At 37.0% G+C, this 13,784-nt stretch overlaps 1 protein-coding gene and 1 non-coding gene across 3 annotated transcripts in view; one reads left to right on the plus strand and one right to left on the minus strand.

Moving 5' to 3' along the window:
- TMCC1 (transmembrane and coiled-coil domain family 1) overlaps positions 1 to 13,784 on the minus strand; it is a 247,795-nt gene that overhangs the window by 158,582 nt on the left and 75,429 nt on the right. The gene's annotated exons all lie outside the window — the stretch shown is intronic.
- LOC111559601 lies at positions 8,866 to 8,969 on the plus strand. Its single transcript, XR_002740730.1, has one exon. It is a non-coding gene; the product is annotated as a U6 spliceosomal RNA (small nuclear RNA).

Below are 13,784 nucleotides of genomic sequence, written 5' to 3' on the forward strand. Positions count from 1 at the left end.
TCACCATAGCTAACTATAGTATAACTTGAACTTGGGAGTGGCAGACAGAAAGGAACTTCGCAAAGTCTGTTAAAATTCCTCTCTATGCAAAAAAAAAAAAAAAAAAGAAAAAAAAAAAGAAAAAAAAAAGAAAAGAAAAAAAGAAAAAAAAAAGAAAAAAAAAAAAGAAAAGGGGGCGCCTGGGTGGCTCAGTCGGTTAAGCTCCGACTTCGGCTCAGGTCACGATCTCGCAGTCCGTGAGTTCGAGCCCCGCGTCGGGCTCTGTGCTGACTGCTCAGAGCCTGGAGCCTGTTTCAGATTCTGTGTCTCCCTCTCTCTCTGACCCTCCCCTGTTCATGCTCTGTCTCTCTCTGTCTCAAAAATAAATAAACGTTAAAAAAAAAAATTCCTCTCTATGCCCCACTGTTTCTGTATGATCCAGCAAACATTTGTTTACCAAACATTCACTCTTTTTCATCTTCCTAGGAAGATTCCTTTCATCTTTCCTTTGAAGTCTCAGCCCCATACCCAACTTCTCTTTAGCTCTGGATAGCATATAAGCCTCAACTGCCTGACTTCCTGTGGGTCTCATATTCTTATGGAGCCCCATAGTTAGGTAATCAAATATGATTTTCTCCTGTTAATCTGCCTTATACCAAAAGGACCTCAAAGGACAGAGGAAAAATTTCCATCCCCCAACCTGGTAAAAATATTTACATTGGCATATGTAAACAGTATCAAAATTTAACTAAAATTTTAATAAAATGTGGGCAGAGAGAAAAGAACTTAATCATCATCTTCTTATAGGCAATCAACAGATACTATCTACAAGAGAAAAAAAAAGACATAAGCATGCTATTTAAATTTTTTTTTTCAACGTTTTTTATTTATTTTTGGGACAGAGAGACACAGAGCATGAACGGGGGAGGGCCAGAGAGAGAGGGAGACACAGAATCAGAAACAGGCTCCAGGCTCCGAGCCATCAGCCCAGAGCCCGACGCGGGGCTCGAACTCACGGACCGCGAGATCGTGACCTGGCTGAAGTTGGACGCTTAACCGACTGCGCCACCCAGGCGCCCTTAAGCATGCTATTTAGAAAATATTGAAATAAATTCCAGGATAAAAATGATTGCCTGAGGAAAAAAAAGAAACAGAATATAGAGTTCTGGTTATTAGAACCCTGTAGTGGTTTCTTTTTTTTTTTTTAATGTTTTATGTGATAAACATAAAGGTTAAAATAAAGTTTCCCTGTGTTACATACGGTGAAGAAAACATTTGTTTTTGAGAACTCTGAAAATCTGAAAAATGGTAGTATATCAGTCTACGGAAACTCCTTCACAAAAAATTTAAGCAGATTTATAAGCAGGTAGAATGTTTTATAGTTCTAATTACATTGAAAAGCAAAGAGATGACTTTTAAATTCTTGGTTTCAACAATTCTCTGAAAGACGAAGGACAAAGAAACATATCTGAAATAATATTAATTTCTTAATTTCATTTGTTCCTGTAGCTTACTGTTGGTCTAAAGTCACAATTCAGTCTTCCTTTGTGAAAATGCTTTTCAGAGTTTCCAGCTGTAATTTCAAAAGCAGTACTAGGACAATACAGAATTGTAAAGCTACAGACAATGAATGATAAGAGAAATAAACTAATGGGAAGAAAAAAATCACAAGGGTTCCAGTCTTTAAGGAGAGAGAAAGTCTCTCTTTTTCCTTAAGAAAAATAGACTTAAAACATTCAATCAAAAAGAATGGCTTTGACATTTTCACACTTAGCATATGATATTGTGATCTGTAATATTTTGTGGTCTTCTATCCACAGTTCTTGGCTAATAGATCCCAAAACTCTTAGAATTTCCTGCATATTAACAGCAAAGGGAGCATCTTTTGTTATAATATTCGGTCTTTTGTCCTTAGATCCTGAAATAGCTTCAGAGCATAAAGGTGATACAACATTCAGTGTTGTATTACTCATAACAACCTCCTCACCCTGTTCAACCACACCTGATTTTTCTTTAAGTTTATTTTTGAGAGAGAGAGAGAGAGAGAGAGAGAGAGAGAGAGAGAGAGAGAGAGAGAACAAACGAACTCGGGAGGGGCAGAGAGAGAGGGGAGAGAGAATCCCAAGCAGGCTCTGTGCTGTCAGCCTGGAGCCCAACATGGGACTCGAACCCATAGTGAGATGATGACCTGAGCCGAAATCAAGAGTCAGATGTGTAACCAACTGAGCCAGCCAGGCGCCCATCAACCATACCTGATTTTATGTTAAGGAGGTGTCTTGTGGAATGCCTCCACTTAACTTAGGATGGGAGCTGGTTGCCAGAGGAACCAACCATGTGCTCAGACTTGGAACTTTCAGCCCCACACTCCCTCATCTCCAAGGAGTAAGGAGGGCTTGGAGATTGTGATCTGATCAACCGTATCTATATAATCAAGCTTCCACAAAAATCCCTAACCCATGGGGTTCTGAGAATTTCTAGGTTGGTGAACACATGGGAAGTCCTGGGAGAGTGACACACCCAGAAGGCACAGAAGCTCTGCCCCTCTTCACACATAACTGCCCTTTGCATCTCTTGGCCATTCTGGAGTTATACCCTTTTATAATAAATTTCTAATACAGTAAGTAAAGTATTTTCATGAGTTCTCCGAGCCACTCTAGCAAATTTATGGGACCCAAGGAGTAGGTGGTGGGATCATTTGATCTGTAGTCAGCTGGTCAAAACCTGGACTTGCCAGTGGCAGCTAAACAGGGAGGGGAAGCAGTCTTGTGCGTCTATGCCCTTAAACTGTGGGATATGAAGCTAACTTCTCAGATAGGGTCATTATTGCATTAAACTGCAGGACACCCAGCAGATACTGCAGAGAAGTGCTTGGTGTGGGGGGAAAAAACCCACACATCTGTTAATCAGAAGTGAAGTGTACTGTGTACTATAGTAAAGAAGAGACATACAGGAGTGTCTTTTTATATAAAACATCAATTGCTTTTGCAAAGATTATTTTTCTTTTTGCCAGTTTCAATGGCAGCTATTTTTTTTAAACCTAATTATTAGGTAAATCCCACTAAAAAAGGAAAAAATAACTATTTGGTTAAACCACATATTTGGTAAACTCAGTCTGTATGTGACAAAGTGTGACTCATCTAAATAAGAAAACTGTTTATTCAATTGATTTTATTTAGTAAAATACTAGAACTACAAATCCTTATAATGATGAAAACAAGAAGCAAAAGTCAAGCTTGTCTTGGATTTCTGTACCAATCCAAAAATCTCTGCACCCAAATGCAACAAAAGATAATGACATAGAAGTAGGAGCAAAAAAATTTTTTAAAAAAAGGATATACATCCCAAACCAGTATGTAGACCGAAGGCAGGTAATTTATACTATGGCCTAAATTCTCCTGAGCTATAATCAGATCATAAAACCTTTATTCCCATTCTCACAAAGCTAAACTTCTAACAACAGAAAATAGCCTGGATTCCATCTTTCTACCAAGAAACTCAAGCAAGATCACCTTATTTGCAAAGGCCCTCTGGAGGAACATTCCTAAGAAGAATATATTAACCTCACGAGTATTTATCTGTTTAAACTTAATTTGATTCAATGTTTGGATAACTCATCACAAATCTTGTAAAGACAATTTGTGACACCCAAGGAATATGGAAAATGGAAAGAAATTTATCAAAGAAATATTTCCACTAATAAACAATCAGTTGCAATAACAAAATGGGTAGATTGTTTTCTTCAGCTGTTCTGCATTTTTGTAGCAGACAACAGTTCCAAGCAGTATAAAACGTAGACACTGTTCTTTAACCCAGAAGAATGTATAGTTGTGTCCTGCACAATCTACAATCGTTTGAAAACAAGTTAAATGTTGTTGGAAAACCTCCAGTGAGCTAAAGCCAGAAAACAATGTTTAAGATATTCTACTTCTACACTAAAAGATGGTGGTTATTTGTGTATTTGCATAGCTGCTTAACATATGAGGCTTTTATTAATAAACCAAGTGTATGCTCCCTAAGATTGTATCATATTCTAATAAGCTTCTATTTCACTAAAATTGTAGAAAACATCTCCCAAAGAACATCCCACAGGCCATCCAATGGCCTTTCATTTTGTGTCTTTTATACTTTAAAAAAAAAAAAGTGCTACTAAGATGGAAATCTTCTCAACAAATGCAGGATTAGAAATTAAAAAAAAAAATCTCAAGTTCTAATGATGCTAGACACTCTTAGATGCATTGAAGCACAAGGGCTTCCGCCTCTCTGTGAGCAATGACACAGAACAGGGTATTACATCAACCAGGAAAGAAGAAAATCACCACCACAACAAAGAAACTTAAGTAGGTGCTCTGTAGCACTATAGTCACATCCACAATACTCAAATCAAGTACAGTGAAAAAGCTGTAAGCTTATTGCTGGCTTATCTTTGCTAGCTGGATTTCACAAAACCATCCCCTCACCAAAAAGAAAAAAGAAAAAGGGCAGATGGATGCTAAAGTTTTGTTTTGAAGGCAATACAATTTTGAGCTTAAAAAAGTGAAGCTACTCAATTACATCGCAGAATAAATTATTCTTTAAAAAAATTTTTTTTTTTAATGTTTACTTATTTTTGAGAGAGAGACAGAGCACAGTGGGGAAGGGTCAGAGAAAGAGGGAGACACAGAATCCAAAGCAGGCTCCAGGCTCCAGGCTCCAAGCTGTCAGCCCAGAGCCAGACACAGGGCTCAAACTCACGAACCGTGAGATCATGACCTGAGCTGAATTTGGACGCCTAACCGACTGAGCCACCCAGGCGCCCCCAAAATTACTTATTCTTAGTGAAACAGTACTTATAGATTTATTTTAGTAACTTACAGATTTTAGAGGGACTGTGATACTATACACTTTAAAATAATGGTTCATCCTTAACTTGCTTTCATGTTTTCTCCCTGCCTCTCTCCTTTTATTTGGTATACTAAAGCAGAGTAAAACTCTGTTGATAAAGTTCATTGTTGGAATTCCTTACTTACAGATTTATTCTCCTATATAGTCAGGATATTACAAGAAAACTTAAAACTTTTTCCTATGTGGAGATAGCTTGTGAAGCAGAAACCATAAAAAATTTTTTTTAAGTTCATTTATTTTGAGAGAGAGAAAGAGAGAGAGAGAAATGGAGAGAGCACGAGCGGGGTAGGGGCAGAGAGAGGGAGAAAGAGAATCTCAAGCAGGCTCCAGGCTCCAAGCTATCAGGACAGAGCTTGGCACTCATAAATCATGAGATCAAGACCTGAGCCAAAATCAAGAGTTGGAAGCTTAACTGAGTGAGCCACCCAAGCACCCCAGAAATCATCAAAATAAAAAAAAAAATTTAATGTTTATTTATTTTTGAGAGAGAGATAGAGCATGAGCAGGGGAGGGACAGAGAGAGAGGGAGACACAGAATCTGAAGCAGGATCCAGGCTGTGAGCTGTCAGCATAGAGCCCAACATGGGGCTCAAATCCACAAACTGTGAGATCAAGACCTGAGCCAAAGTCACACGCTCAACCGACTGAGTCACCCAGGCACCCCATCAAATTTCTAAAGACAGCAGAAGTTCTGAGCAGGTTTGGGTGAAGAAGTTGAACAATTTCCTGTTTAGTCCTGTTCCAGATTCACAGTCTAAGTTTCCTACAGTGTTTTAAATGTAAGTGCTCCACCTATGAATTCCTATCTATAGTCATAGAATTCAGGAGTATCAGAGGTTGTTTAGTCCAACTCTCAACTGGAGTCATGGATATGCCCTACAACATGCATGATGTGTGTGTGGTTCTCCAGCTTTTGCCTGATCTTCCCCAGGCAACCTACCTCAAAACTGACAGTTCTGTTGTAAAATCTGTTCTTATATTATGGTTAGCATCACATTCCTAAGCTATATATAAATGCTTTTCATATACATGCACCTGAGTATGTATGCAAGACAATCCAATGGACTGTGGTAAGAAAACATTGTAACTTCCGTTTGTACTTTTATCTCATCATTTTTTAAAAAAATTTTGTTAATATTTATTTATTTTTGACACAGAGAGAGACAGAGCATGAGTGGGGGAGGGGCAAAGAGAGAGGGAGACCCAGAATTCAAAGCAAGCTCCAGGCCCTGAGCTGTCAGCACAGAGCCTGACACGGGGCCCGAACTCACGGACTGCAAGATAATGACCTGAGCCAAAGTAGGACGCTCAACCGACTAAGCCACCCAGTCACCCCTATCTCATCCTTTTAATTTAATTTTTATATTATATGATGTATGTAATTTATAGAAACAATTTTATTTGTACAATTTAAAACATAAAAATATTGGAGACATGCTAAAGGTGTGGGTGGGCAAAATAATTTGGAAGCCACTCACTACTCTTGACAGTTAACGGCCTTTCTTTTATTATTTTTTTTTAACATTAGGTCGTGGAATTACCATTTGCACCAACACGAATAGACCCAGTGGATATTATGCTAAGTGAAATAAGACTGACAGAAAGACAAATACCATATGATTTTAATTCTATGTAGAATCTAAAAAACAAAACAAACAAAACAGCAACTGGTTCACAGATACAGAAAACTATAGGCTACCAGAGGGGAAGGGGTTGAGGGTAGGCAAACCAGATGAAGGGGATTAAGAGGTACAATCCCCTCTACAGGGCTATAGGGAATATAGCCAATAATATTATAGAAACTCTGCATGATGACAGATGGTAACTAGACTTATTATAGGGATCATTTCATTATGTATGAAAATATCAAACCTCTATGATGTGCATCTAAAACTAATAGGATATCATATGTCAATTATACTTCAATAAAAACAAAAGAATTAGTCCTATAACCTGGCTGGTAATTAAAAATAAGACGGTGGAATTATATTAGGAATAACCAAGAAAACCGTGTTTAAAACACACTGCAGGCAGTAAGAAGCATTGGTGTAATGCAGAACAATTGGCATGTTATTTCAACTAACATACTTTCAGCAATACCAGAAGGTATCAGCAGAGGGCCTTTAGAAATCATAAATAAAGCCTTCTAGTGACATCTTTCTCAAGTAAGCCAGGAAATTAATTAATTCCCTGCTACTGATACTTGCTAAAAAGATTTATGTTCAAATTAAATTGTCAACATCTGATTAAGACTCTGGCTCAGAAATCAAATATGAGAATTTCTCTCCAACTAAAAAACTTCACATCCAAACCAGGAAAGCAATATCCAAATGTCAAATATTGCTTTCAAGATTGCAACTTTGCACTGTAGCATGAAATTTTTCTAACAGCCTCAATGAAAGTGCTAATACTACTTTTAAAAAATATAGGGGCACCTGGGTGGCTTAGTCGGTTAAGTGCCTACTTCAGCTCAGGTCATGATCTTGCAGTCTGTGGGATCAAGCCCTGTGGCAAGCTCTGGAGCCTTCTGTGTTTCCCTCTCTCTCTGTCCCTCCCCTGCTCGCCTTGTCCCTCTCTCTTAAAAATAAATACAAAAAAAAAAATTTTTTTAGGGGCACCTCGGTGGCTCAGTCAGTTGAGCATCCGTCCAACTTCGGCTCAGGTCATGATCTCACAGTTAGTGGGTTTGAGCTCTGCGTCAGGCTCCGTGCTGACAGCTCAGAGCCTGGAGCCTGCTTCAGATTCTGTGTCTCCCTCTCTCTGTCTGCTCCTCCCCTGTTTGCACTCTCTCTCTCTCTCTAAAATAAACAAACATTAAAAAATTTTTTAATTTTTTTTTTTTAATTTTTTTTTCAACGTTTTTTTATTTATTTTGGGGACAGAGAGAGACAGAGCATGAACGGGGGAGGGGCAGAGAGAGAGGGAGACACAGAATCAGAAACAGGCTCCAGGCTCCGAGCCTTCAGCCCAGAGCCTGACGCGGGGCTCGAACTCACGGACTGCGAGATCGTGACCTGGCTGAAGTTGGACGCTTAACCGGCTGCGCCACCCAGGCGGCCCTTAATTTTTTTAATCTATGTGAAGTATAGAAACATCATAACACAAATATGCTAGAGAAACAACATTCTCTATCTTACCATCCCAAAAAGAAATAAATGGCTAACAACAACTACAATAACTTTTTCTTCTTAGGCCCCTACAGACCCAGACCACTCCTCTGTTATCACATCTGATTTCCTGGGAGATAATTTATTGCAATCCCAGAGACTTCTTTTACCTTAGTAAGCTGAATTTCGAGATAGAAATTCTTTTTTTTTTTTTAAGACAAAACCTCTTTGCATTTTAAATATCACCAGACATTAAAGAAAACACCTTATGAAAAAGAACTGAGCACTGATTAAAAAACAAATGTACCTGAAGATCTAAGTATAATAAATGATTGGATTTTTAAAAATGTCACAAAAATACAGCCATACATTAAATAATACTACAAATATAAAATAAGACAAATTAGGTGCTGAAGGTAGGAAATATTAAGTGACATTCTCCACCCTTAATACTGTATTAAAAGAAGATATAATTTGAAAGCATTTTACTCTTAAAAGCAAATATTTTAGAAACAGATAAGTTTTTCAAAAAAGTGTTCTTTTCTAACATTCTCAAAATTACTAAGCATCTGTATTTTTAAAGCACTATCTACAAAAATTTCAGTTGTGCTGAATTAAATTCTATGAATTTCACCAAATGCAAATTAAAGTTATGAAAAAAAGTCACATTGTAAAAAGGAAAAACAATTTCAAAATGGAGTTGTGTACATTGAAAGAACAGAACAGCACCTTAGAATTAGGGAAGTGATAGCTCAGCTCTAGTCCCTGCTAAATACATATCTGGATATTGTGTTCTGCACACCACCATTTAAGAAGAATACAGAAGAACTGGAATAATCAAGAGCTGATGGACCAATATGACTAAATATTCCAAATTATGATGTGCAAGAACAGCCCCATGCTTGCTTCAGCAGCATATATACAAAAGTGGAACAATACAAGTGATTAGCATGGCCCATGCACAAGGATGACATTGAAATTTGTGAAGCATTCCCTATTTGTCATGGACCTCTGAGGTCCTTAGTGAATTGCTGAAACCACAAATTTAGATCTGTGACTGTCAAGAATTTACTTAATGTGTAGTTTTCCAATGGAGCCCAGGAAGACTCCAAATTCATCTAGCATCCCAAGAATCCCCATAATCTCATACCTAGGAAGTACTTTTAAGCCATTCTTTTAGGCCAACCTTCTTCTTGAACTTATCTACTCTAGGCTTATATGTGATTATTCTTGGCAAGACCCACAACATCAGAGTAGTGGTCAAAGCATGACTTTTGGAGCTACGCATGGTTCTGACATCCAGTAAATTTCTAACCAATTGTGTGAACTTGGTAAGTCACTTCAACTTCAATCTTCTGTTTTCCTCACTTATAAAACAGAGACAGTAATATTTCACAGTACAGTGTTTATAGTAAAGATTCATTATTGCATTCTAGCATTTAGAATGCCTGGATCAATAAATATTTGTTGAATTAAGAAATAGAAAGAGAGCCTGCATGGCTCATTAGGTTAAGAGTCCGACTCTTGATTTCGGCTCAGGTCATGATCTCTGGGTTCATGAGTTTGAGTCTCATGTTGGGCTCTGCACTGACAGCATGGAGCCTGCTCAGGATTCTTGCCACCCCCCCCCACTGCCCCCCGCAAAATAAATAAATAAGCATTTAAAAAAGAAAGAAAGAAAAAAAAATCCCAAAGACTAGAGATTATTAGCCTAGAGAAGGGATTGTTCAGAAACACACATTATGAAAGAAATTCATGCCTGCAGAGGCATTACATACTGTGACTGGCCCTAACTGAAGCAATGCAATTTAATACAGATTCCAGTTTAATATGTTAGATTTGTCTAACAGAGGCATGCCTGGTAGAATGGGCTTCTTTGGGAGATTTTGAGAAGCCAGATAACCACTTGGGAAGAATGTTACAGAGACGAATAAAATGACTACAGAAGTCCCTTCCAACCTAAGATATTGTGTTAATGAAAGGTTCAAAAAGATAAGTGGAACTTTCTTTCGTACAATGCTCCAGAATTCTTGTCTTACCCCTCAGATAGTTGTAGCAACTTGGCAGGAGAAGCAACACCAAAAACACAGAATTAAAAAGAATCATTGCTACTGTCACATTATCTGCCAGTTAGATTACCTGAAGCAAAGATAAATAAATAACCTTGCATTTCCTACTTTCAGGTACTGTTCAGAGGTTAGACTCTGGAGGTGGTGACTTCTGGAATTACAACAATTTCACTGTGGCCTTTTGACAGTGGATATGGAAAGTAATGGGAAACTTCTATTCTTCTATCTAAATTTCCACTTTATTCATTTCTACTATAAGAGTTAATTATCAAGCTTCAAATATTACTTTAGATTTCTAAGACCAATTGATTTTTTGTTTTTTTTTTTCCCTTAGGTGTTTTAGGAAAATTAGTCTCCTAAGATGGATCTTCCAAAGACTTGGAAGGTTAACCAACTTTTTGGCAGTCTAGGTCCTTCTAAGATCTTCTATACCCTCTGCCTTTATATTACACTGCTCACATTAAGTACATGATAAAAACGTACACTATTGAGCCATATGTGCTATAATCAAATGAGCAAAAAAATTAGACTTAGCCATGTACTAGCTCTCTGGTCTTAGGCAAGTTTGAAATTTTGCCTAGCCCTAATTACTTTATTTGTGAAAAAAACAAAACAAAACAAAACCAGGAGATCAGACCTACTTCAAAAAGCTGACATGCAATATAAATTACATTATATACATGAAAAAGGTCTTGTATAGATACTTGATAAGCTGAGCACAATCCTAAATAATACTATTAAAACAAATTCATTTCCACAAAACATTCTTGCAAATATCACGGACAACCATGTGGAAAAGATTCTCAATCACTGAATGAGTCACTGAAATTCAGTATTCTCAGGGCAGGTTTCTTGGTATTTTAAAGCAATAAGAAAGATGATGGAGGGATGGTTCTTACCTTCATCCCTCTTTCTTAGCTATAATTCTCCAACATTATTTTGTGGTTAACGTGAGACTACAATCATGAGTTCTCTTTTCTACACTACCCCCAACCTCACAATGCAGAAATAGCTCCATAGAGACTGTATGGTTAACTGGTTATCTCAGTAAATAGAAAAGGCCTTATTTTAGGGCCCTGTAAATAATTAATTACTCTACTTTCTTATTTTTTTTAGATATATGAGAATCCAGAATGTCACTGCTCATATTTTAACGATGAACAGTATTAAGATAACTCTAAGGAATCATTATAATTTTATTTCTATTGCTACTCATCTGAAAAAGACAAGAATTATTTAAAAGTAATAACATAAGAAATCCAACAGGTAGGGGGTGCTTGGGTGGTTCAGTTGGTTAAGCATCAGACTCTTAATTTCAGCTCAGGTAAACATCTCCCAGGTTCCTGAGATCGAGGCTGTGTGAGTCAGACTCCGCAATGACAGAACGGAGCCTGCTTGGGAGTCTATCTCTCTTCTCTCTCTGCCCCTCCCCTGTTCACACTCTCTCTCTTTCTCAAAATAAATAAATAAGCATAAAAAAAAAAAAAAAAGAAACCAAAAAGGTAGTAATGAAATCAGTTTTTGTCACTGCTCTTAGATTTCTGCCCTCATTCAAACAAGCTGATCTAGTCACCAATATCTTGAAAAAGAAAAAATTTTCTTTTCACCTTTTCCTTTCTCCTGCTTGACAGAACTGTTATTCTTCAATTTTCTGACATGATCAACAGGATAAAAAGGCAAAAACCCTAAACACAGAATCAGAAGGAATCCAGGGATCTGGAGCTGGTATCACTCATTAGCTGTATAACCTCAAGCAAGTTTTAAGATCTTCAGACCTGTAAAAATGAACTGTAAAATGAGGAGTTTGATTAGGACTGTCCCTAAAGCTTAGCAGTCTATGAGTCTTGCTAATCACTTAGCAACAGAGAGAGGGATCTATTGGCTGGAAATTAATGTGTCACAAGTGGCTCATTTTGTAACCCAAAGTTTCTGAATTCTTAACTTCCTCAGTATTACAATTGTGCAATCTGAGTCAGGGCTCCTTACCCCAGTAAGATGTTACTATGATAAAATAAAATATATTTGTCAGATCTTAATAAATATTTTACTTGAAGAATGCCTGGCTGGCTCAGCTGGTTGAGTGTCCAACTCCTGATTTCAACTCCGGTCATGGTCCCAGGATTGTGAGATTGAGCCCTGTGTCAGGCTCTGTGCTGAGCTTGGAGCCTGCTTGGGATTCCCCCTCTCTCTCCCTCGGCTCCTCTCCCCCACTCATGCACATGTACTCTCTCCCTCCCCTCCTCCCTCTCTCAAATTAATTAAATATTTGACTTGATCTTTGGCAGCAGGTATGAATATTTTTATAATATCTAAACCAATAAATCCTTGCTAATTCTTTTTGCAAAGAGACTTGTCATAAGATTAATTTTTAAAATCAAACATCTTTTATATATCTAAAATGATTCTACTTAGGAAAAGGGTATTTTCAAAGTCCATCTATATATAAAATGAGAGACACAAATCAATGCAAATATAAAGTATGAAAACTCCAAAGTGAAATATAGTCTGCTCCCGCTGACTCACAAGATCACCGGTCAGAACAATGTAACATCAAAATAAGTCAATTACTATGACTTCTGAAAAAAAAACTCCAATCTGTTCTAGTGATTACCTTATATAATTCATGATCCTGGTCTGTCCTTCTATCTACTTACCTACCTATGAGTCTTTGAGAGCTAATAGTCACAAGGGAAGACAGTTCAACAATTCAAACAAAAAGAGTAGTGGATTTTAGATGCCAAATTTCTGTTCCCTCACAACTAACATTCAAGGCTATATTGCCTCGTGAATAAAAAGGAAAAGCAGAAGTGAGGTCACATATTCCTTTAAAGGTCTAATTATTTTGTAATGTAAAGGCAAAAGAGGTTAGATTTAACTTAAAGAGTGAACACAACTTTGTATTATGTTGAGCCTTCATCATAAAAGCTGCTGTTCCAAACATAGGAATGTAACTCAGATTAAAACAAATGAACAAAAAAACTTTTAGAAGGGACCCTATGATGATAACTTTGCAAAATCAAATTTACTAAGTTCAAGAACACCTTACCTGTACCTTCATTCTTATGACAACCATATTAAATGTCAACCTAAGATCACTATGGATAATCAAAACATCTTTTGGGCCACTACATAAAATACTATAATAAAGGAAACATACACATTTTGAACCTCTAAATGAGGGTTAATAAATCTAAAAGTTCTTTATTTTGGCAACTAAGTTATGCTCTGTAAAGTATCTTTAACAGAAAACAACTCAAAAGCCAAATACATCTCCATCTCTGATTTAACCCCACTTTTCCAAGCTCATAGTATTCCCTTGACAGGAAATAAAATATTTCCTTTGCCTGATACTAAATACATAGAAAACAGCAATATCAATTGGTGTTCAGCAAAAACTGTAATTTTCCAGAATCACTGAATTCTACCCCTGAAACCAATGCTAAACTATATGTTAACTAATAACTTGAATTTAAATAAAATCTTGGACAAAAAAAGATTAAAAAAGAAAAAAATTATAATTTTTCAGCTGCTTTGTGGGAAAATGGGCACTGTCTTACAACTTCTCCCAAACAAATCTTCAGGTTTTAAATTTTGTTTGCCATTAATTTTTTTCTAGCCGTCATTAAATCCTACCTACTCTTCTATTATCTATTCCATTTCCACAATTATCATTTCAGTTCAATATTTACAAAGAGCACCTACTACTATATCACAGTCACTGTACTCAATCTAGCTCATATCGTAATGA

This window comes from Felis catus, chromosome A2, assembly GCF_018350175.1.
Source record: "Felis catus isolate Fca126 chromosome A2, F.catus_Fca126_mat1.0, whole genome shotgun sequence".
In the NCBI taxonomy this organism is placed as follows: Eukaryota; Metazoa; Chordata; class Mammalia; order Carnivora; family Felidae; genus Felis; species Felis catus.